Below are 21665 nucleotides of genomic sequence, written 5' to 3'. Positions count from 1 at the left end.
CTGGCATCATTTGCAGCTTCCAGTGACGCCTTCCTTCTGCAAGGCTGACATCTAGTGGTGGGATATTGGTTTGGGATTTGTTGTTTTCCGTTTTGTCCCCAGTGCCCATGCTTTTGGTCGTATTATGGGATTTCTTATTTTTGGCAACTTTGGACATCATAATGGGACTTGAATACTTGGAAAATGCCCATTGGCAATTAATTCTGTTTGCAGAATCCCAAGTGTTTCCCCTACTGAATCATTACTAAGTAGTTACACAGGAGACAATATGATGGTTGTGTGTAGACAATTACCCATCCTTAATAGTGATCCTAGATTGGTGCTCGACAATGCTGTTAGATGCCCTCTAAATGAGGATTATTAGGGTTTTGTCCTATCAAAGGTATCAGACCTTACACAATACGTTTAAGACATGACATAAATTGTTGTTTTCATGCTGTTTGTTAATGAAATTCTTAAAAAGGTGCCATAGGTGATGAATATCCTCACTGTGGTGATATAATTTGGTGCCCCTCTCATTGGTTGTAGATGGCTGCGGTTCCAGATGTGAATGAGAGGGATGCGGTGCGCCTCAGGCTAGTAAACAGCACAGAAACACGGCCTTTTAGTTCCTGTGGTCACGCTGTTGTGCAGCGTTTAATGTTTAAAGAGAAGGGTGGAGCAGCATTTAGTAAGGAAGCATTTTATATAGATGCCACTGGGCATGGAGTGGGCTGTTGGGGTGTTGTGGGACGCAGGGTGGATGAAAAATAGAAAGAGAAAGAAAAAGGCAATGGCAGAAAAGCTATAAAGGGGAGATGATCAACACGATGACTGATTGTAAATGTTCAGTGACACATAGGTATGGATGGATGGATGGATGGATGGATGGATGGATGCATGGATGGATGGATGCATGGATGGATGGATGCATGGATGGATGCGGTTTCAGGCTGCAGCGTGTCAGGAAACCCAAAGCCTGCGCTGTGACCAGCCGTAGTCACAGCAACAGCATAGCTACCATTCTTTCCTGCCACTGACCTCAAACCAGCCACCACCACTTCCTGTCCGCACACACGGGCACGCAGACAAACACATATGCACACACACACAAACACACACAAACACACACACACACCTATAGCCCTGTTTGGTTGACTGTAATCAGCCATTTGACAACTTTTCAGAGCCCTCTGACAAACACTCCTGAACACTGAGCTACTATAGTATTCAGTCCGCGCATGTGTGTGTGGGTGTGTGTGTTTCTTCCTGTCTTGTCTATATTTGGAAGTTCTGACCTAAAGCTTCTGAGTGACCATAATTTTAGACGGACGTGTGTTTTGTATAATAAGTAGTGATATTAATGTAAAAAACCCTGGAGACAAACAAGAATAATAATCATGAGGTTTGATAACACTGATCAACTGGACATTGTAAATTGCAAAAAAGCTATTTTAAAAATCAAATCGATCTAGAAGAAAAATCTAGAAAAATCTTTTTGTTCACTGGATTATATTTGGCTATCATCTGCTGTTCAATAGTTATAATCACCTATTTCCTTTCTACATTCATTAGATGGAGAAAAAGGATTACTCTGGCTGTTGAAATTTAACTGTCAAACAGCAGAGGGTAGCAAACATCCAAAAATGTTGAACAACCTGTTGTGCAGTCAGAATCAGTACATAACATAATACATCAGTAATCATCAGCACAACGTGAAAGGTTTGGGGGGGCTGTAATATAAGTATGATTGAGTATTATAGGTCTCTTTCACAGAGGACACTGTGGCATGTCATAGCAGGTGTTACTGTAATAGAACAGAGTTATTCAAGTACACCATGACAAGGCTTAAAACTAACGCAGCTATGTGGAATTCAGCATAATTGATTAACTATCTCTTCTGTTAAAGATGTTATGTTTGTGAATGATCTGTCACCAAGTCATACCTGGTGAGAGCCATTCTTTTTTATCATTGTGTCCAAATTTCACTCCCTGCTCTAAATCTGCTCCCCTTTATGTATGTTCATTAACACATTTTGAGGTTCAAAGGTTAATTTACCTGTCATTCTACAGCACAGCAAGGTTGTATAATGAAATGCAAGTTGTAGTCTCTTATTGTCACACATAAAAAAATGTATACGGTATATTTTTTATGGTGGAGTGTGGCGGATGCGTTAAGAGTCTGTAGCCTGAGGAAAGAACCTGCTTCATAGTCTGGTGGTGGCAGATACTTCTGTATGTTTTGGCAGACAGAATCAGGGTGAGGGTTACGTTTCCTAAAGATGTAGAGCCTTCTCTTTGCTTTTTTGTCCAGGGAGGTGACGTGCGATGACCGTGATTGGTTCACTGAGATGTTGACTCCCAGGAACCTAAAACTGTTCATCTGCTCCACTTCAGCTCCACTGAAGTGGACAGGGGTGTGGGGTGGTATGAGTGCAGTCTCAGTGCTATGAAGGGGCGGAAATCCTGATTTAAAGACATCAGAAGAATTTCAACATTAGAGAAATTAAATAAAACAGAACAAAACATTATTTATATATATATATATATATAAAAACAACTTCAGTGATGTTACCTACAAAACAGAAGGCTTGAAATTGGTTGAGAGTTATTCAGAACGGTAGCATCAAGGCTGTATCCTCAAGTGTTGTTGTGTCAGCGGGCTTTAATCGTGTCAGGACTACTATGTCGCCTCTGGAAGATTGCAGTGGAGTTGCGTTGATAGTGAATCAAAACCTGCCAACTTTATTCATGACTTTACTTTTTTTATTTTTTATGTAAATGTTTCGAATAATTCTAAAATAATGTCATCATTGCTTTAGAAACGTTCAAATATGAGATTTTTTTTATCAGATATCTGGTTCATAGGACGTTTCTGAGAGTTGCACTTTGTGTGCGTGTGTATGTGTGTATGTGTGTCTGTGCTGTATACAAGGCTGGTCACGAAGGTCATAAAGAGGAAGTCCCTGCGGTCAGTAGAAAGGAACACATGGTTTGCTTCATGTCGTAGCCTCCGTCCTTCATTTTCCTCTCCTTCATCCATCTATTCTTGCCTTTGACAGTGGTGGAAAAACTCATGCAGTGTGTTCAGTGGGCCTGTATTTGTGTGGGTGAACCATATGCATCTGCATGAATACCATGGTACCTCATTATATTGTTTATTTTTACCTTGTTATGAAAATGTTCATCATCAGTTTTCCCATTGATTGTAAATACAGACACACTCAGGTTTTTTTCTTGGTCATCTGCACTTGGGACCTCCTACAATTAAAGGTGCACTATACAGTTTTGCAGAAGCAATTCAAGGAATTTTAATCTTTACAATATTAATGAGGTAATAATACAAACTCAGAAATATTTACTTTTTCCTTAGCTGAATAAACAAGCTGTTCTCAGAGGAAAATAAGTTCGACAGAAAACAGTTTGAAGCTAGAGAGGTGGCAGAGTCCGCCACATATAAACAAAGTAAAACTGTGTTGTCCTTTAAAAAACAGTTTGTTTATTCAATTACAAAAACAAAGATAGTTTGTTTATTTAGTTTGCTTCGGCATGAAAATCAGACAAAGATTTTTCTCCACTTACTTATAATTCTCCCCCAAACTACACAGTGCACCTTTAAATTGAGTTTAAGACTTTTACATAAACAAACCTCATTTTAACCTCCACCAACATCCAGATCAATGAACAAATTGGAGGCTATCAAATTAATATTTGATAACTTTTGATAACTCACACAAATGTGTGAGATGCAAATTAGAAGACTAAGACAAAACATTACTCATAGATGCACCTTTGAAACTCATACATCTTTTTAATTGTGTTACTTCTGTAGAAATATTTGTAATACTGAAATTTATTATCTTCGTTTGCGTCTCATCTTTCCCGTTTCTCCTCACTTTTAAATTTTTTCGGTTTTCTCTCCCATCCATCACCAGAGTGTTGACAAATTAAGACATGCAAGTCTCATTGAACGCTTCTCTGCATGACTGATGCTGCTGTCCAACAAGCTTGCACACTTGCATGTGTGTGCTTCTGAAGTACATGGGCACTCTCACACACACACACACACACATGCCAACACACATGCAGAGTGTGAGCAATGCAGTATAATAAGCAGCGTGGCAGCGATGTGGTCAGCTTTACCCCATGTGCAATCGTTGAGAAGCCACATGAAGGCTTCTGGGTATTAAAGGACAAGCCTTGGTTGGCTGGGAGGGAATCTGTCATGCAACAAGAAAACTGTGTTTTTCACCCTTTTTCCCCCTCTTTCATTTCTTCCTCCATCTCCATCCCTTTTTTTTTTCTTCCCAAGTCCTGTCTTTCACCAAATTCTCTCACTCTCCCTCTCTCTCGCTCTGCCCGCTTTTTTTTCTCCCTCCTCCTTCATTTCTTTCATTCTGTGGCATATTAGACTCAGTTGTAATACTCTCCAGCTTAAAATGCTTAGACCACTGGAATGTTCCGTCAAAGAGGTGGGCGGACCCGGGGGGCGGGACAGACCAGCATAACCAATTAAGGAGGAGATTGAGGTAAGACGGACAGCTTCTAAATGGTGTAATAACAACCTACTAAAATGTAATTACAATGCAATAGCAATAGACACTTCTAATGACAGGATGTATATGCCAATGTGATTTCCTAATTATGGCCTATGCATAATGGGTGACTGTTAACATGGCGTGGAGATTATAGAGAGGTGTCTGAATGCAGAAATCCAACCACAGGGACTTGTTACAGTGTTGAAGGGCATGATGGCCACTCAGAGGTCCTGCCAGGTATCGATCGCAACAGGTAGGTTAGCTTGTTTGAGACCGAATGAGTGATTTAATCAGCTAGCTTCTCCAACGAGCCACCTATCAGTTTGTCCGTCCATCTGTCCATCAAGCCAATCTTTTTATTTGTCCAACAAGACTCCATCTGATAATTGATTCAACCCATTCCCCAGCTGGTCCAATTTCTTTCCTCACAATGTCCATCTGTCCTTCACTCGGTCCACATGTGATGCTGCCATCCATCTGTCCATCCATCCATCTCCATCCATCCATCCGTCCTTCCATCTCTAACAAGAGGAGTGGATGGTGGCGTCCATTATTACAGAGCATCCCAGAATAGAGTCTCGTTTTATTACAAGTCCCTCTGGTCGTCGTGGCTACCCAAATTACAGGCCAGGCTTCTCACACATAAAAAAGGTTGCGCTGCCGAAAACCAGCCACCTCAATAAAGGATGGATTAGAAAATCCTTTGCTTTTTTCCCTTCCTTCCCTTTTTGAAAGGTTTTCTGTACATTTTTTTTCCCTCTGGTGTTTTGTTTTATGTTGGGGTGCAGCGGTCTTCTTCAGTGGTTTTGCTCCCCGACCCTGCGGCGGGAAAATACGCTCACTTGTGGGTTTCTGGGAAGGCAGCGGTGGACGAAACATCTGCTGGGAGCAAGATGTATGTGAGTATGTGTGTGTGTGTATGTGTGTGCATGTAGGGACACTGCCCTGGCATCCTGTTCAAGTTTACAGATCTGTTTGAGAGTTTGCAAAATAGAAGGAGATAGTGAGAAAAATAAGATCATTGTATTGTAATTCTGAAAGACAGTTTTAAAGGTGCAATGTAAAGTTTAGTTTCCTACATAAAAAGCTATCTTGTGAATAATATAGAAAGGCAAATGTGAAGTTTTCGCTCACTACTTTCAAGTTTAAAATCTTGAGATAACTGATGCACGACTTAAGGAATATACCTGAGGCAGCTATGTTTGGTTTATCTAACCAGCATTACCAATTTATATGTTAAGCGTTCACATTTTAGGTGCATTCAGTTCATTTGAGGTGGTTCCACTGTTTGAGCTAGCTAAAGTTAACATGTCTTACACTCAAAGCTTCCTCATTCCAAGATATACAGCTGACACGATAAGGTGAAGAGTAGATGGTAATGCTTTAAAGGCGCAGTTTGTAGTTTTGGGGAAGATTTTTAATCAGAAGAGTCGCCTGTTTTTTTCATGCCTAAACAAACTAAAAAAACAAACTCTCTTTGTCTTCATGACTGATTAAACTGAATAAACAAACTGACCTTAAAGGACAACACATTTTCACACTGTTTTACTCTGTTTATATGTGGCGGACCCTGCCACCTTTCTAGCTTCAAACAGTGTTCTGGGGAACTAATTATCCTCAGAGAACAGTTTGTTTATTAAGGTATGGAAAATAAAAATTCTGAGTTATTATTAACTCATTAATATTGTAAATATACATATTTCTTCTCCAAAACTACATAGTGCCCCTTTAAAAATGTGCTCATGTGTTATGTTTCAAAACAAATAGCTGGTGTGTGGCTGACATACACATCACACATCACACACCTGTCTTATAAGTACTATGCATCAATATTTCATAATCATAATCATAATCATTATTATAGGTCTTTCATGATGTAAAACTTCCTCCACCTCTTACATGCTTACACCAGTTCAGAGCACATGGTGGATAATTTAGGGGTGGCTGGGAATGTGGAGAATTACAGATCCACACACAGAGCTGGGGCAGACTTATCTGTTTAGAGTTTTTAAAGCTCAGAATGACGGGAACTGACGCAGCGAAGTCGGTAATCAAATCAAATCAAATCAATTTTATTTATATAGCCCAAAATCACAATCACATTGCCTCAGCGGGCTTTACACTGTACAGTGAACGGCTTCTTTGGCCCTCGATTCAAGTGAGGAAAAACTTGAGTGCATATTGTATTGTATAGTTAATTGGATTGCAATACATTAAAAGGGCTATATGTAATAATCTCTAGCATTTTATGTGTATTAATCACTTTTTTACTGTCCATACATGACGTGAAAAAAATTAGACCTTCCCCGTCTCTCTCAGTTGTCTATACAAGCCTGTGGATGATTTGCTTAAGTTGTTTAATGCTGCTGGACCGTGGATTCCTTTTGTAAAAGACTGAGGTCGGATTTCAGTCCAAATGATGTGACTTTACGCATATTCCTGATTACCTCATCTTAGTGCCTCTCTCCGCTCCGCTAACAGAGACACCAGTAGCTAACGTTAGTTGAGAAACAGAGTCTGCCAACATAGACTAACGACCAGCACAACACAGAAGCTTCACAGATCCACTTTAAAACAAAGGATGTGATTTCAACCTCACAAGTACATCAAATTCCATCCTTCACTTGCCAAAACTTTTTTTTTAACTAAATTTCTGACCAAACTGAGTCCTCTATTTCATAGTCTCAGTTTTCTGGCCGGGGCATAATTCCTGTTAAGTACATTTTGACAAGTTTGTCAAAACAAAAGCATCCCTTTGGGAAAAAGGGACTCAATTATGTTGGCATTTTAAATGTAATCGTTTGGGGTTCAGCTTGTCAAAGCAAATCTGAACTTTTAAACAGATCAAACTGTCTCCAGGTCTTTGTATTACCACCGATGCGTTTTGTGCATGTTTTTGCGCCCAGTAAGACATTAAGATGATTTCCATCTGAAGTGTAAGTGTAAATAAAGCTTGAACAGCCACACATTTGTCTATGTATGACTGTATTGTAAGTATACTACCGTCTGGAGATCCATTTGATCTACTTGGAGATCTAGTTGACTCATGGTCTGAGTCATCGTCCACCAGTGATTCAGAAGCTGAGTGATTCTTGATTGGAAAAGTTACCAACAGATATATTTTTCATGTTGGTTCACCAAAAAACGTCGAATGACAAAGTAAACCCTCTGACTAAACCTTGTTCCCGATATGGACAATATGCCGGCGGATTTAAATACATTTTTCAGAAATTGTGGCGTGTATAGTCCGATAAAACCCAACCTGACGGGTGACTGATGCGGTCGTCTCCATGGTATCGGGTTGTGGTCTTATCTTGAGAGAGAAAAATTAGAGAGATTCGAAGGAAGAAATTAAAGGTAGAGACTTTTTGATGAATAGAGGAAAAATGGGAGGGTGGAGAGATCTATCACCAATAAAAGGGACGTTTATGGCAGCTTCTTTCACATCCTCTGCTTTTAAAGCCAAAAGGAGAAAAATAGCCCGGGATGCAGCAGCCTCATTAAACAATATGAGGGCTCTTTATCATGTGGCAACCCACCGGAAGTATAGGGCTGCGACCCATCTTGGGTTCTGGCCCATCGTTTAAGAAGCCAGGGTTTTACGGGAAGTGTGAATGTGGTGTGCGATGAAAGGATGGGATGAGGTGTGTGTGTGTGGATGTCTGTTTTTGTGTGCGTCTGCAGTGCACGCTATTATTATGTTGCTGCGGTTGTAATGATGTAAGATGCTCGCAAGGGAGTAAACAAGAGCAGCACGCTATCGACAAACAACATGTGAAAACATCATGTTTCTGTGGGTCTTAAGCGATTAAGAAATCTTTATCGGCAAAAGACGAAAGTAATAACGCGCTACTGGAAAAAATAAGGATGAATTTATTTTCAGGATTTTACGTATTGAAGGGAATTAATTGTTGCATGAGACCAAGTAAAAATACAAATGTACAGTCATATAAAAAAGTTATCCGTTTGGTAAATTGCGGCTGTTTCCTAATTGAAACAAACATGGCAACCAACGGGTTACCAAGATAATAAATAAAGTTTTTCATTCAGATGCTTAGACGAGTCTTTGAGGATTCTGGTACCTTCAAACATTGCTAAACAAACTCCCAGATTTTTCAACGATCACCCGACAGTTATCTTTCTGAGAAAGGGAAGGTCGTCACCTTGACTCGGATGTAACGTTAATACATGAAAGGCACGAACATGGCATGAGGTACAACCTTTATACAGACGCATTGACTGTCAGATCTTCAGCAAATTGATAATGATGTGTCTAATTCAGTATAATATTTATTAAGACTTTTTAAGACAAGTTATTCTTCTTCTGTATGTATGAATTCTTTATGAAGTAAATGATCTGTTGCTTTCTACTGTTCCCCGTTTTTCTGGTGTGTTCGTAATCACAAACGTAAATTTGGTGTAAAGATGTTAAATGTTCCCGACCCCAGGCATCACCATTTGGTTCACATTATTTGGCAAAATGACTCGACAACTATTAAATGGTGTGGTATGAAATTTTGCACAGATACCAAGGGTGCACTGAGGATGAATCTTCATTACTTTGATGATACCCTTACTTTTCATCTAGTGAAACATCACTAGAAGGTCAATCAAGAAAGTCCAATATCAGGGGGGCTTATGGTTCACGTTCCCCTTAGTTTTCCTGTAGCAGCACACTGACGTTGACATTTGTGGTTTTGAGTGAAAGGTCTTGACATGGGACGTGCTACAAACATTCATGCTAAACTAGGATCTTGAGCATGATAACATCAGCATGTAAACATTGTCACTGTGAGCATGTTAGCATTTCTGAAGTGGGTATGCAGTTTATTGCATGCCTGGGCTGTAGTATACCCTCACAGAACAGCTAACTTTAGTCTTTTTTAAAATAGGTTTTATTGTTTAAACCAAACAAACTGTTTGCTGCTACTGCTCAGTGGTCACCCATCCACACCTAAACAAACACTGCTAGGCTTTTACATTGGTTCATTCCTGGCAATCCTTCACGCCATTATTATATACTGTATGTTACTGTACATATACTGTATGTTACATACTGTATGTGCACTGACTACAGCTTCAAAGATTTAAAGGTATTGACATATGAACAGTGTAGAAATCATACCTCTATTATCATAATACTTGTAGGAGGAATATAACCCTTATTATAAAATCAAAGCGACCGATCATGTGTCACTTGCTGGAGACCAGACTGAGGGCAACGAGCCCACACAACAAACCAACACCTGACGCTGGCTCCAGTATGGTCCTTGCAGAGCATCACGCTAATGATGTTTGGGGATTATAAATGTCTCATGGCCTTCATCAGTAATTGACGCTGTCAGTTGTTATCAGAGGACCTGCATGTCAAACATAGGCAATGTCTGAACAAAGAGTAATATTTGGGGTTTCCTCCCTACTCCTATCATTTTGAATCAAGGCAGGGGTAATACAGATATCTGCTCACTCACGACCACTTGCTGTCGCATCATTGATGTGTCTTCATGTGAAGGGAGGTCACAGGACGACTTCTGATCCACCTCGATTCACTGATGGAGCTTGGTCAGTGAATTAAGATGCGGGACGCCGATGAAAGTCCAGAACAAAGCTAATAAGTTGACCTTCGAGTTAAGATCACACTGTACCAGCATTCAGGAATGAACTTCCAACAACACAAAAAATTGTTTAGCTTCAAATACTTACACACTGCACTGTGTAAACCTTTTCAATCCTCCGGCTCGATTGATCAATATTACAGTAAATTTACGTGAAAAGAAAGCGAGAGACTTTAGCTCTTTCTCTCTTATCCACCACCGCCCCTACCTTCTGCCTTGTCAATCAGTCGAAGGAGGAAAAAGTCATTAAATCTCTCTGTTGGCCATACATGTAATTACAGTCTGCCTGTATGTTGCTAAATACGCCCCGGCGCTAGTCTGGTCTCCCTGGTCATGTTTTTTCCTCCCACCGGCCGTGTTTCAAGCCCTTATAATTGGCAGAGGCAGCGTGTCTGGATTAGAAGCTGCTGGTTTGAAACCCCGACACCCCCCCACCCTTTTCCCCTCGCCTTGCCCCCCAGTGCAGAAAACCACAACCTTAAACCCAAAACTCCCTGTTACCCCTCTTCATTCTCCTTGGAGTGCACGTTTGGATTAAAAAAGGGGATATTGATAAAGCCTAATCAAATTAAGTCCTATAGATACTGATAGTTGAATATAATGAACTACATTTACTCATGTACATGTACATTTTGTGGTACTTGTATTTTACTTGAGTATTTCCGTTTTCTGCTGCGTTATACTTCCAATCTACGTGAGGCAAATATTGTACTGTTTATATCACTAATTTTTTTGATAACTCTTGTTACTGGTAACTGTGGAGATTAGCAATCTGATTTAATCAGCAAACGGCTTTAAATTAAAAAACAGTGATTCCAATAATCAGAAAAATGCTAAATATTGGATAATTGGACAGGACGATAGTCAGTTGACCCATAGTATACAGATTTATAAGGTACTTTTACTTGTACTTTTGATACTTCACTACATTTAATATCAGATATTTTAAGACTTGTATAGGCTACTTTGACTGGTTTTGGCTTTGGCTTGACTGCTGGGATAATGTTATGCTACTGTGATCCAGGTTACAAGTTGCATAAACATTGGGAATCTGACAAATTGTAAATATTTCATCACTTACCAGTTTGGTATACTGAAAAGTTATTGGACAATGAAAACCTGGAGGGAAATCGGGCCACATTTTGAGGTAAAACTACATAATACACCTGTTAGCTAACGTTAGCATTCAGCCACTTTCTAGCTAACATTGTCGCTTTTATAACATCCAGTGCATTTCACGTCCAGGCTTAAAAAAAGGTATCTTTACTCTACATTTTAAAATTAATTCACGACTCGTATCGTCAACAGTACTGTTAGTTAGTGGTTGAATGCCAACATTAGCTGTTGGGTAACAGAAGCTAATAGGTCATCAAATATGCTGTTTTACCTTGAAAAATGGCCCGATATCCCTCCTTATTTTCACTGTCCATTGTCTTTTCAGTTGCTGATCAATCAGGAAGCAGTGAATGATTATGATTTGTCAGATTTCCTATGTTTATACAGTTTGCAATCTGCAACACAGCAATACCAGAGATGAGCTTCCCACCCTGAGCGTGATGTCAGAAGAAAATGGCTGCTGTATGAATATTGTCTATTAATTCAAATGTTTGTCATATTTGACTTTTCCCCTTTGATCTTTATGTAACAAATTGATATATACGTTCTCAGCATTTATCAAAATCCCTATCCTGCTCAAAATACTCTCTACTTTCCTCTATAATCATCCATGTTTTTCCTACAACCTGCTTGCTGAAAAAGCTGAAACCTATACATCAACAGACCTCTAGATAATTACCTCTCCCTATGTGGTGTTACATTATATATGAAACCTATCATGGATCACATTGTTAGCCTTGTTAAGGGTTTTTACAAGTGTTAATTAAGAGGGTGTATATTTGACTGGTGCCTGCAGGACGCCTGTGGTCAGTTGTCTTCCTCTCTCATCTCACACTACAGTCCTCTTATTCAGAGCACCACTCTCGAAGCTGGCAGCCGGTGCGAAAAAGTACACATTTGGCTTTTAAAAAAAAAAAAAACCCTCATCATTTCATCAATATTTACATCTTCAAACTAGAATTTTGCAGTGCAGTGAAATCATTCGACTTAAATAACCTTTAATATGTTTTGATGAAGCATAAACCTGCTTTTGCATTTTTTGTATATTTTTTTTTACAGTGCTACAGGGCTACCCCTGTCTCAGTGGCAGTAGTAAAACCCTTGTGGGTTCAGACAAATGAAGGTTGTTTGGGCCATCAAAGCGTTTAAAGTCGAAATGATGGAGCTGATGGTCAGTGATGTCAGCAAAGATGTTGACTTTGTCTGAGTCAGAGCAGTTTCTGGTCAGTAGAGCCCCTAATTTCTCGGTCTGTCCGTCGCTGTCTCCCTGTTTCTGTCTCTCTTTTGGCCTCCCGTCCTCTCACATCATCTCACTCTGCTCTCTCTCTCACACATCTAAAAACTGCTGCCCTCTCATCCAGGTCAGTGTGCTGCTGACCTGAGCCAAAAGCGTACGCATCCGCAAATCTTAAATGCGCATTATGTGAACCTCTTCACTAAATTACATGCGTTATATGTTTGGTAATGCTTGATTTGTGTTCATGACGGTCTAAATTTTTATCAGTAACAAGGGGCAACATTTTGCTCTCTGCTTTTCTTTTTCTTTCATCTCTTTTAGTTCAAGTTCTAAAGTGAACATTGTAAATGTCCAATGATTAACTTTTTTCATTTGATTTTCAACCCTGGAAAGTAAAAAATGTATTCCACAGGAAGGCTAGTTGTAATGACAAAAGTTGCATTCACAAATGACAAAAAAATTAATCTAAATAATTATTTCTGCAGGCTACATCAGGAGGACGTTCCTGTTTGAAGTCAAATGTTAAAAGTTCATGTTACTGACCATGAACTAGGAGGCTTTGCGGTTCACTGCAGCAGCTATGCTAATTTCTTTCTGTCTTTTTGGGCTGCTGCCGTGTTTGGCTGCGCGCATTATAATGCTTTGACTGAACTTTGTCTGATCAGACAGAAATTGGACCAAAAGTAGGGTTCACAAGGTTTCTTAGACTATGCTATATTTATACGGCAATAAACCCGATTTTGTTCTCTATTTAAAGTAACTTCAAAACAAGAGGAAATATATCGTTTCCAGGTGTCAAGACAACAAAATCAAATTGATATGGATGTGTTAATTAATTCCAACGTGGATACTTTCATTGACAATGTCATTTTAATGAGATGCTTGATGGAAATTGAGCGCAGATGTTGCTGGGGAAAGGAGGCTGGTTGAGGTATAATTATGGGAAGGTAAAATGAGGCTGTTGATGGTGAATGAAGTCAAATGAAGACGTTGACTGGGGTGTTATTTTCAGTGAGGCCTCTGTATGTGTGTGGCACAGACATGTTTTTGAACAGAAGCCGGGGGGAGCGGTACATGTATGAACTCTACGACGAAGTCAACACACACATTTCACACATGGTGTGTGAGTGACTTGGGTAAAATATCTAATGTGGTATCATCGCTTTAGCTCTCAGCAACGGATGAAACGCATTAAAGGAGACCTGTTATGCTCTTTGAATTATTCTGCTCTTGTTATTTCCTTTCCTTCAGTGTTTTATACATCTTCTGCATGTAAAAGATCTTGAAATTTAAAAAGACCGAAGTCCGCACCAACGGAAGCTCCTCTTTCCCACAGAAAACACTGCTACTGAAACACCTCCTCAGTAGTCCCGCCTTTAATTCCATGACTTTGTGACATCACACTACATCAACATGTCACACATTTGCATAATTAAGCTGCATTCATGTGCTCCTCAGATGGTCCTAGTTCCTGAGTTCGGAAGTCATTCTTCCAACTTTGGTGTGTTCATGTGCGTCGAGTTGGAATGTGGGAGCAACACGGACAATGTTTTGCATTTTGTCGCTCAGAGCATTTCAACATATTGACAGCTGTTTATGGTATATGACTGACAAGGAAGAGCAAAGGAAGCAATAACATAAGACATGAAATATATTTCAGAAATACGCATGTTACCACCATCCTAAAGTTGACTTTCGTCCACCATGTTTCAGTGTCACACGGCAACTTGTGTAATTTTCCCAGAATTTCCGAGTTGTTGGGGGCGTTCACGTTTTCCCATTATTCCGACACCACATGAACGCTCTACAAATTTAGCACAGCTGCTTTGTTGTTGTTAGCAGTGCTGGCTCAGGCATGCGTGAGCTGACCAATCAGAACAGACTGGGTATTCGGGAGGGGGGGCCTTAAAGAGACAGGAGCTGAAACAGAGCATTTCAGACAGAGGGGGGAATACAGAGCTGCAGCACTGGACAATATGAGAAAGCTGATGTGTTTTGAGCATTAAAACATGTAAACCTATTCTAGCAGTACTACTCTCAGTATAACTAGCAAAATAAAAGTATGAATCTGAAAATGAGCATAATATGTCTCCTTTAATTAAAGCTTGGCCAGGGTTTGTGGAGAGTTTAGCGAGGAGATCATCAATGATGTTGCCTCTGCTCATGGAACGAAGGAAATCAGAGGATAACACTGTCCTCTGTATTCTGCACATACGTGCATATATGAGGGAAATCCATCAGATGTTTTCAGCACCTCTACACACACAGGTCATGTATGTTCCACTCCTTTACTGCTGGCTCACTGAGTAAACATGCAGCATGCACGCAGTTAACAAATCAACACATCCAGCTAACCCCAACAATCTCCCATCAGTAAATTCATTCATAGGTCACCCACAGCTTCTTCTTTAACACAGATGAAGAGTTGGGTTAAAGTGGGACTCTTAGTAGAGACATCCTTTAAGAAAGTGGCCTTGCTCCATATAGAAACAGCTTGATTCAGGCAGATTTCAAACTCAAGTACCTGAGACATTGGTTGTAACCTTCTTGCTTCATAGATCCTTGCAGTGAAATACTTGTGTGCCTCCTTTTTTCACTTTAAGTCGAACTTTTCTGATAAAACAAATCTGTAATGTGAGAAAATGCATCTCTTGTTGTCAAGATGAAGGAGAAACAAGTAAGAGGCAATACTGATGTTGATATGTAAATTAAACAAAACCACACTGGACTTTTCAAGGTTAGAATAAGAACTCCTTGAAATACCTTGAAAGGAAGAATGTTACCTCTTTGATCTAATCAGCGTCACACCCCTAAGCGGATGCAGGCTTTTGGAGCTGTAGGACTAAATGTAATGATGAGACATAGCAGACCTGACCACAAACTCTTTTGCTGCTCTGTACTGCTGACACGATTCGATAACCAGATTTCAATGTTTGTTCAAGTACCCCCGACGGCTTCATTGCTCCCTGGGTTCCCCTGTACATTCCCTGGCATGTGTCTCTTGATATAAACTAACACTGTAAGTGAGTGAAAAAGGATATTTTTGCAGTTCAAATAGCAAAAAAATTATGGGAGATGGATATTAGACTGTTGGTGGGATGTCTGATGTCTTATTTATTGTTTTCATTATTCATTTTTTATGTCTTTATTGTATATAGCCAGTGCACATGCGTTTTGTTACATTTGAATATACATGCTGCTTTTTGAGTGTTTGTGACAATAAACTCGAACCTTAAAAAATACCGCCAAAAAAAGATTCTATGAGGTTGTGTGAGCAGTACAAAAAAATAATGATTTAACATTGATTTACTTTTCACCAGCTCAGTGTAACTTCATTTACTTATTTTTTATCTCCTTATCAAGAGGCCTTGCTAATGTCTCTGTGGCCTTTTCACCCTCGCTGCCATGTTCTACATGGCACGTAGTCTCCGCCTGCTGTTTTGAATGGACTTTATAAAAACCATTGTAACCATATGAACAATGGTGAAGTATCTAAAAGGGCCTCTGAATGGGAATGTCTTCATTCAATAAACAGCTGAACAATAAAACTCCATGTAATTTCCCAAGTTTCTGTTTTCCACAGAATAAATATTTCTCTTTCTGAGCAAGTGAGCGTATGGGTGGGCCCGGTGGTGCCAATAAAAGAATATTTAATTTCTATGTTTATTTTCCCTTTTGTGTTTTGAGTGTTTTGTAGTGGCAGCGATATGGATTGTTATCAGCTATTTTACATTTTTTGTGTCATGTTTTCTAATTCTTACTTTCCCATTTACTTACTGTGTGCCACCACCTTCTATTTCTTTCTCTCAGTGCATCAACTGGATTTCCTCTTTCCTCCTCTTCTATACGTCTCTGTTAAATGCCCGTCCCTCAGTCTTTCCACTTGTTCTCTGTTACTCTGCATACCCCCCCCTCCACCCTGCCCAAAGGCCAACGCCCCCCACCCCCACCCCAGACAGCTGTCTCACCGCAGCACAGAGCTACGATGTGACACCGCGCTATAAATATGAGTACACATAGACACACACAAACACATACACACACACACTATAAATACCATCCCTGTGCAAAACACACTGCTGCAGTATAAATATTTAAGTATAAATGCGTAATGAATTTATTGATATGTTGCCCATGCCAGCAGGCACTGTTTTGAGCCGCAGAGTGGTGAACCAGTGTGGTGGGATTGAAGTGGTGCTGAGGGATTGTGGGAACGCATGTTCCGAGTTAGGCAGCTGACCAATCGGTGGGCTGGAAGCTGGAAGCCGCATCACAGAAAGAGCTACTGATCAGTACCAGTCTTCATAGCCATCCATCTCTCTCTCTTTTGCTCTTTCTTGCTCTTTCTCTTTTTTCACTTTCTTGCTTTCTTTATCTCTATTCTTTCTTGTTCTTTTCCACTGGTATCGACTTTGATTCTTCCCGTCTGTCTTCCGCCTTCTCTCTCTAACATTTCTCCATTCTGCCATGCGCTTCGTCTCCTTTTGTGCTTTTGTCTTTGTCACCTAATTTTTCTCTCAACGACAGTCTTACTCTGTCTTTACCCCTCGATCGGTCTTTTTCCTTCACACTTCCCCGAGCTGCAATTTCATAATTGATAGTCTCATGTGAGCTCTGCGAGCATGTGTCTGATTTATGAATGAGGATGATTTTCTTTTTTTTTTTTTTTTGTCTGAAAAGTTGTGCAAAATGAAGAGTAAATCGTCCCCACAGTTCCACCCAGACTTGTGTAAATAAACATGTTTTCCAGCAGGCAACAAGTGAACCAAGATGTTTGTCTGTACAGACATTAAGTGACACTTTCTTCTGTTGCGTAATTAATACTGAACAAGCGTGAGAAATCTTTTGTTACTTCTCTGTGGTGCCTCATAATTCAATGGAATTTAACAACCGGATGAACTCAGACAACGAAGAAGAGTCTTATAACTAAACTGTCTCTGAAAAGGGCCATTGGTGGTGGATTGACAGTAATGAAAACTGCTGAAAGGTGTAAAAAAAAACTTCTCCAACACTTAACTCTGTGACTATTGTGGTCTCAGTTTTATTGGGAGTAGCCAGTATCACTTCCTTTTGATAACAATCTCGATTAACCCTGCTGTTTGTTCAATAAAATTGTTCCAATGTCCCTATTTCCTTCCTCAGTAGTAGCTGTTCCACTGTTAACTATTAGCCACATGGGAAAGAGAATCTCATGTAGATTTCTTAAAATACCTTTCTGGGTAACAAGCGGTGTGGAACAGTTTTATTTTAGTACTATTGATAAATCAGGAAAAGGATCACAGGCTTGGTTTGAATGCACAACTGTAGCTTCAGATTAGACTGTTTCTGTCCCACTATTTAGAAATGGCGTTTGATCCACCACACTCCCATTGATCAGGTATGCTCTTATAGGTATCTTGATGTCAAAACTGATGACAGTTTTACCTGGCAAGCACATGTTTATAGCTTTTGCTCCAGACTAAAGCAGGCACTGTACCTTCTTAGCATGCTCAGAGTATATGAGGTTGACCTGTTTGCTCTCGCAGGCAGTCTTGGAGAGACTAATCAGATATGGGACACAGGCATGGTAGGGTTACCTCTCAGTCCAGTTCAAATCTAGGCTTGCTTGTTTTGTCCAGACCACCATTAAGGTAATATGGGATAAAGAACAGCAGTTCCTTCAATCTGTATTTGCTCAGAGGAGCACTCTGAGTACAAGCTTTCACCCTCTGGCAGATGTTACAGAGTACCCAAGTGGTGACTTAATGGTTTAAAAACTAATTTGTGCTTTGTTAAACACTAAGGACATATTATAAGCCATAGAGGACTCCCCAATGGGTGTGTACTAGAATCGACGGTTTGTGCAATATGTTGTTTTAACGTTTTTTATGAATGACCCTTGAATGTACGTAACTGAACATGAATGCTACTATATGGTTGACTGTGACGCATGTCTACATAATCTGCATGTAAAATGTAGAATGACACGTATTAAATGCAGTGACACATAGCCCTGTATCCTATAATATCGTATCCTCTCATCATATTGTATTGTATCGTTCCTTATCACATCGTATCGTATCGTATCGTATCGTAACACATTACAATGCAAAATATCGTATCGTATCGCTTTGTATCGTGACGTATCGTATCGTGTCGTGTCGTGTCGTATCGTATCGTATCGTATCGTATCGTATCGTATCGTCAAAACAGCAGAGTCAGTTTCTTTTCTGTAGCCCTGATTTAGTTGTTTGCTTAGTAGGGATGCAATTGTTGTAAGCAGCTTTGGACAAAAGCGTCTGTCAACTAAATACAATATAATGTGATTAAAACATATGAATATGAATGGAGATTTTACTTGGGCTGCAATTCTCACTTTCTTCACACCTTCCTGCTGTGTTTACATCCTTTCCCGCCACTCGGCCAAATCTTCCTGTCATCCCTGTTACCTTCCCCTGACCTCCTCTCTCCTCATCTATGGACTTTCTCTCTTCCTCATCAACTCACCCCCTCTGTGTCCCTCCCTGCGTTCTTTAAAAGCCACGTCCCTCTGTCCTTTCTTTCAGCTCCACTCATCAGAGGTCACTGTTGTTTTTCTCTGATTCTAGTTGTCTGCATGCATGTGTGTGCCTGTGAGTGTGTAAGAGTATCCTCTTGTAAGCCCATTTCTGTGTTTACCTTTGAGCACCCAGGGTAATCATATTGTCACAGCCTATTTCAGGATGCCCACTCAACCTCTCTCCATCCGCTTCTCTGCCTCACTTGCGCTTTTCCACCCGTCTCTTAACGTCTTCGACTTTATTGCGCTTCATTTTGTTCTCCCTTTTTTTAATTCACCTGTCTGTCTTTCTCTATCCTCTTTTCTGTTTTGCTTGTTGTTTGCCTCTCTCGGTTTTTCTCCCTCTTTCATTCCTTCCTCTCTCTCTCGCTCTCTCTCTTTCTCACTCGTCCTCCTCCCCTTTTGCTTTCTCTCCCTCTTTCTGCCCAAAGCTCTGCAGCCCAGCTGGCATGGTTTTCTAGTGGTGTAGTAAAATATAAATATAATAAGGACGTTTTTGAGCTGGTGAATCCATTCTGAGCAGAGAAACATCACCACAGAGCCCACAGATGTGGCACACGCTCAGGAGAGAGAGAGACAGAGAGGGATGGCGAGAGGGAGGAGGAGAAAAAAATCCCTCATTTGACATGGAGAGAGTGCAGCAGGAGCACTGAAAGCATTATTGTTGGCATTACCCAGCTACCGGACTTGTTATTAGGACACTTCATACAAATTTGACTCAAGTCTTCGTCAACAATCTTCAAGCAAGTCTCTGATCTTGAATCTCAGTCAGCCCTCAGGTCTTATTTTAAGACTAGTAGGAACTTTAAAAAATATATCAATATGTAATTAATAAATATGCCATCCAAGTGCAATTATGTAAAGCTGAAACTGCTCCCTGAGGTAGAAGTTTTCCCAGCTGCAGCTTCTTTTAAACAGTAAAGGGTAACTCCACCAATTTTACACATTAAAGTGTGTTTACAGGTCTTGGGAGGTACTCCTGCATGTGTGAAAAAACTAGCATAAAGCCTTTGTGGCTCCAGAGGAATCTGCATGGGTAATGTAGGCATCAGATTTTGAAAAGGAAGAAGAATGTGTCAAAAAAATTCATTTGTTTTGAAACTTTTTGTAATGAGTCCAACAGTGTTAAAGGAGTGCAATGCAGACCTGCATTAGTGACATCACTGGAGGCAATTATTCAGACCACATGCAGCTTCCTCCATAGCCTAAAAAGGTTTTATACTACTTTTTTCACGTATGCAGTAGTACCTCCCACGACCTGTCAACACACTTTAATGTGTGAAATTGGTGGAGTTACCCTTTAATTGTGGTTAGCTCATGGACTTCTCTTTTTTTCTCCTATTTTCAAAGCAAATAGTTTGTCTTTTTTTTTCAATCGAGGATGGACAGAAATGTTCTGAGAAGCAGTGTGCGTCTTTGCACATTTAAGTGTGTTAATTGTGTGATTGCATAAGACTGTTTGCTCATAATGCAATTTTGTACTCATGCATTAATCCTCAACTAAATGTTGCATGTGTATACTGCGCTTCTGTGTGTGTACATCTGACGACCTATGTCTGTGGCTACCTGCGTGCTTGCCTACCACCAAGCATATGTGTTTAGTGTCAGAGCGCAGCATTCTTGAGTCCCCTGGGCAGCTCTTTGTTTGCTTTAGCCATGCGGTGGCTAGCCTAGCCCGCTAACTCCAAGACACATTTAGCCTGTGCTCCACTTTTATATCATCCTGCTTTTATTTTCCTTCTGTCTGCTGCTCTCTGACCAAACACGCTGCACTCAACTGGCCTTTAGCAGCGAGGCTAGTATCGGTGCCACTCTCACCCACTGATCGACAGATTTGGTCATTGTGGTTTTCACTGGCTGCCATGTTAGCTCCGGCTAAGCTCCTAAACGGCTCGCACCGGCCAAGTAGCACTCGCTGCCAAAAATGTATGGCGTAATTTGGAAGAAGGAAGTGTTATATACAGACAGAACCACTCTGATGTGAAGAAGCCTAGTGTATGGTGTTAGGTGTTTATTGTGGTCTTGGGTTGGATGCCGGAGTGTGTGGAGTGACAGAAGGAGGAGGAGGAGGAGGAGGAAGAGGGTAGTGGTTTTAGCCACCAGCTGTTGTTACCTTGAGCGTAACGTCCTTTAACCCCCATTACAGTGAAGCACCACAAGCCACAAACACGCTAGCTTCCACTGAGTGCAAAACAACCCAAACTCACTTGTTTACCAGCTAATGTGCCATGTATTCACTCTCTCTTACTCATTCAACCCCACTGCCATCTTTCTTTCTTTCATCAACTTCTCCATTCTCAAACCCTTTGTACATTTTTCTCACGCTCTCTCATTATCGCTCTCTCTTTCTGTATCATACTTTTTCACATCTATTTCTATTCATCTCCATCTTTTCTTTCATCTGTGTCTTCTTCCTTTTGCCCCACTCAGAGCCTTTGTTGGTTAGGGCGCCGGGTATGCGTGGGTAACCCCGATGCCCATGTAAAGGCCCTGTGCTGTGGACTCATAGAGCCCCAGTGCCAGTAGATGAAAGCAGGGAGAGATTGTGGGGCTGGCACCCATCTCCCTCTGTCCTGCCACCGTGGCCTCTTATTTCACAGAGAAAATTAATAACTTTAACAAACATCAATGAGCGAGGGCCT

The 21665-nt window shown here is 40.5% G+C and overlaps 1 pseudogene across 1 annotated transcript in view; it reads left to right on the top strand.

Annotated features, from left to right (window-relative positions):
- Positions 1-15147: 15147 nt before the first annotated feature.
- The window catches only part of LOC311262915 (indian hedgehog B protein-like), a 13354-nt pseudogene continuing 6836 nt past the window's right edge, over positions 15148-21665 (top strand). Inside the window, exon 1 of the transcript XR_014624896.1 lies at positions 15148-15162. The product of XR_014624896.1 is annotated as an indian hedgehog B protein-like (transcript). The remainder of the gene's footprint in view (positions 15163-21665) is intronic.

The sequence above is a fragment of the Pagrus pagrus genome, assembly GCF_965226575.1.
Source record: "Pagrus pagrus genome assembly, chromosome: 9".
Lineage (NCBI taxonomy): Eukaryota > Metazoa > Chordata > Actinopteri > Spariformes > Sparidae > Pagrus > Pagrus pagrus.
The sequence above is the reverse complement of the archived record's forward strand: the minus strand, read 5'-3'. Positions and strand labels throughout refer to the sequence as shown.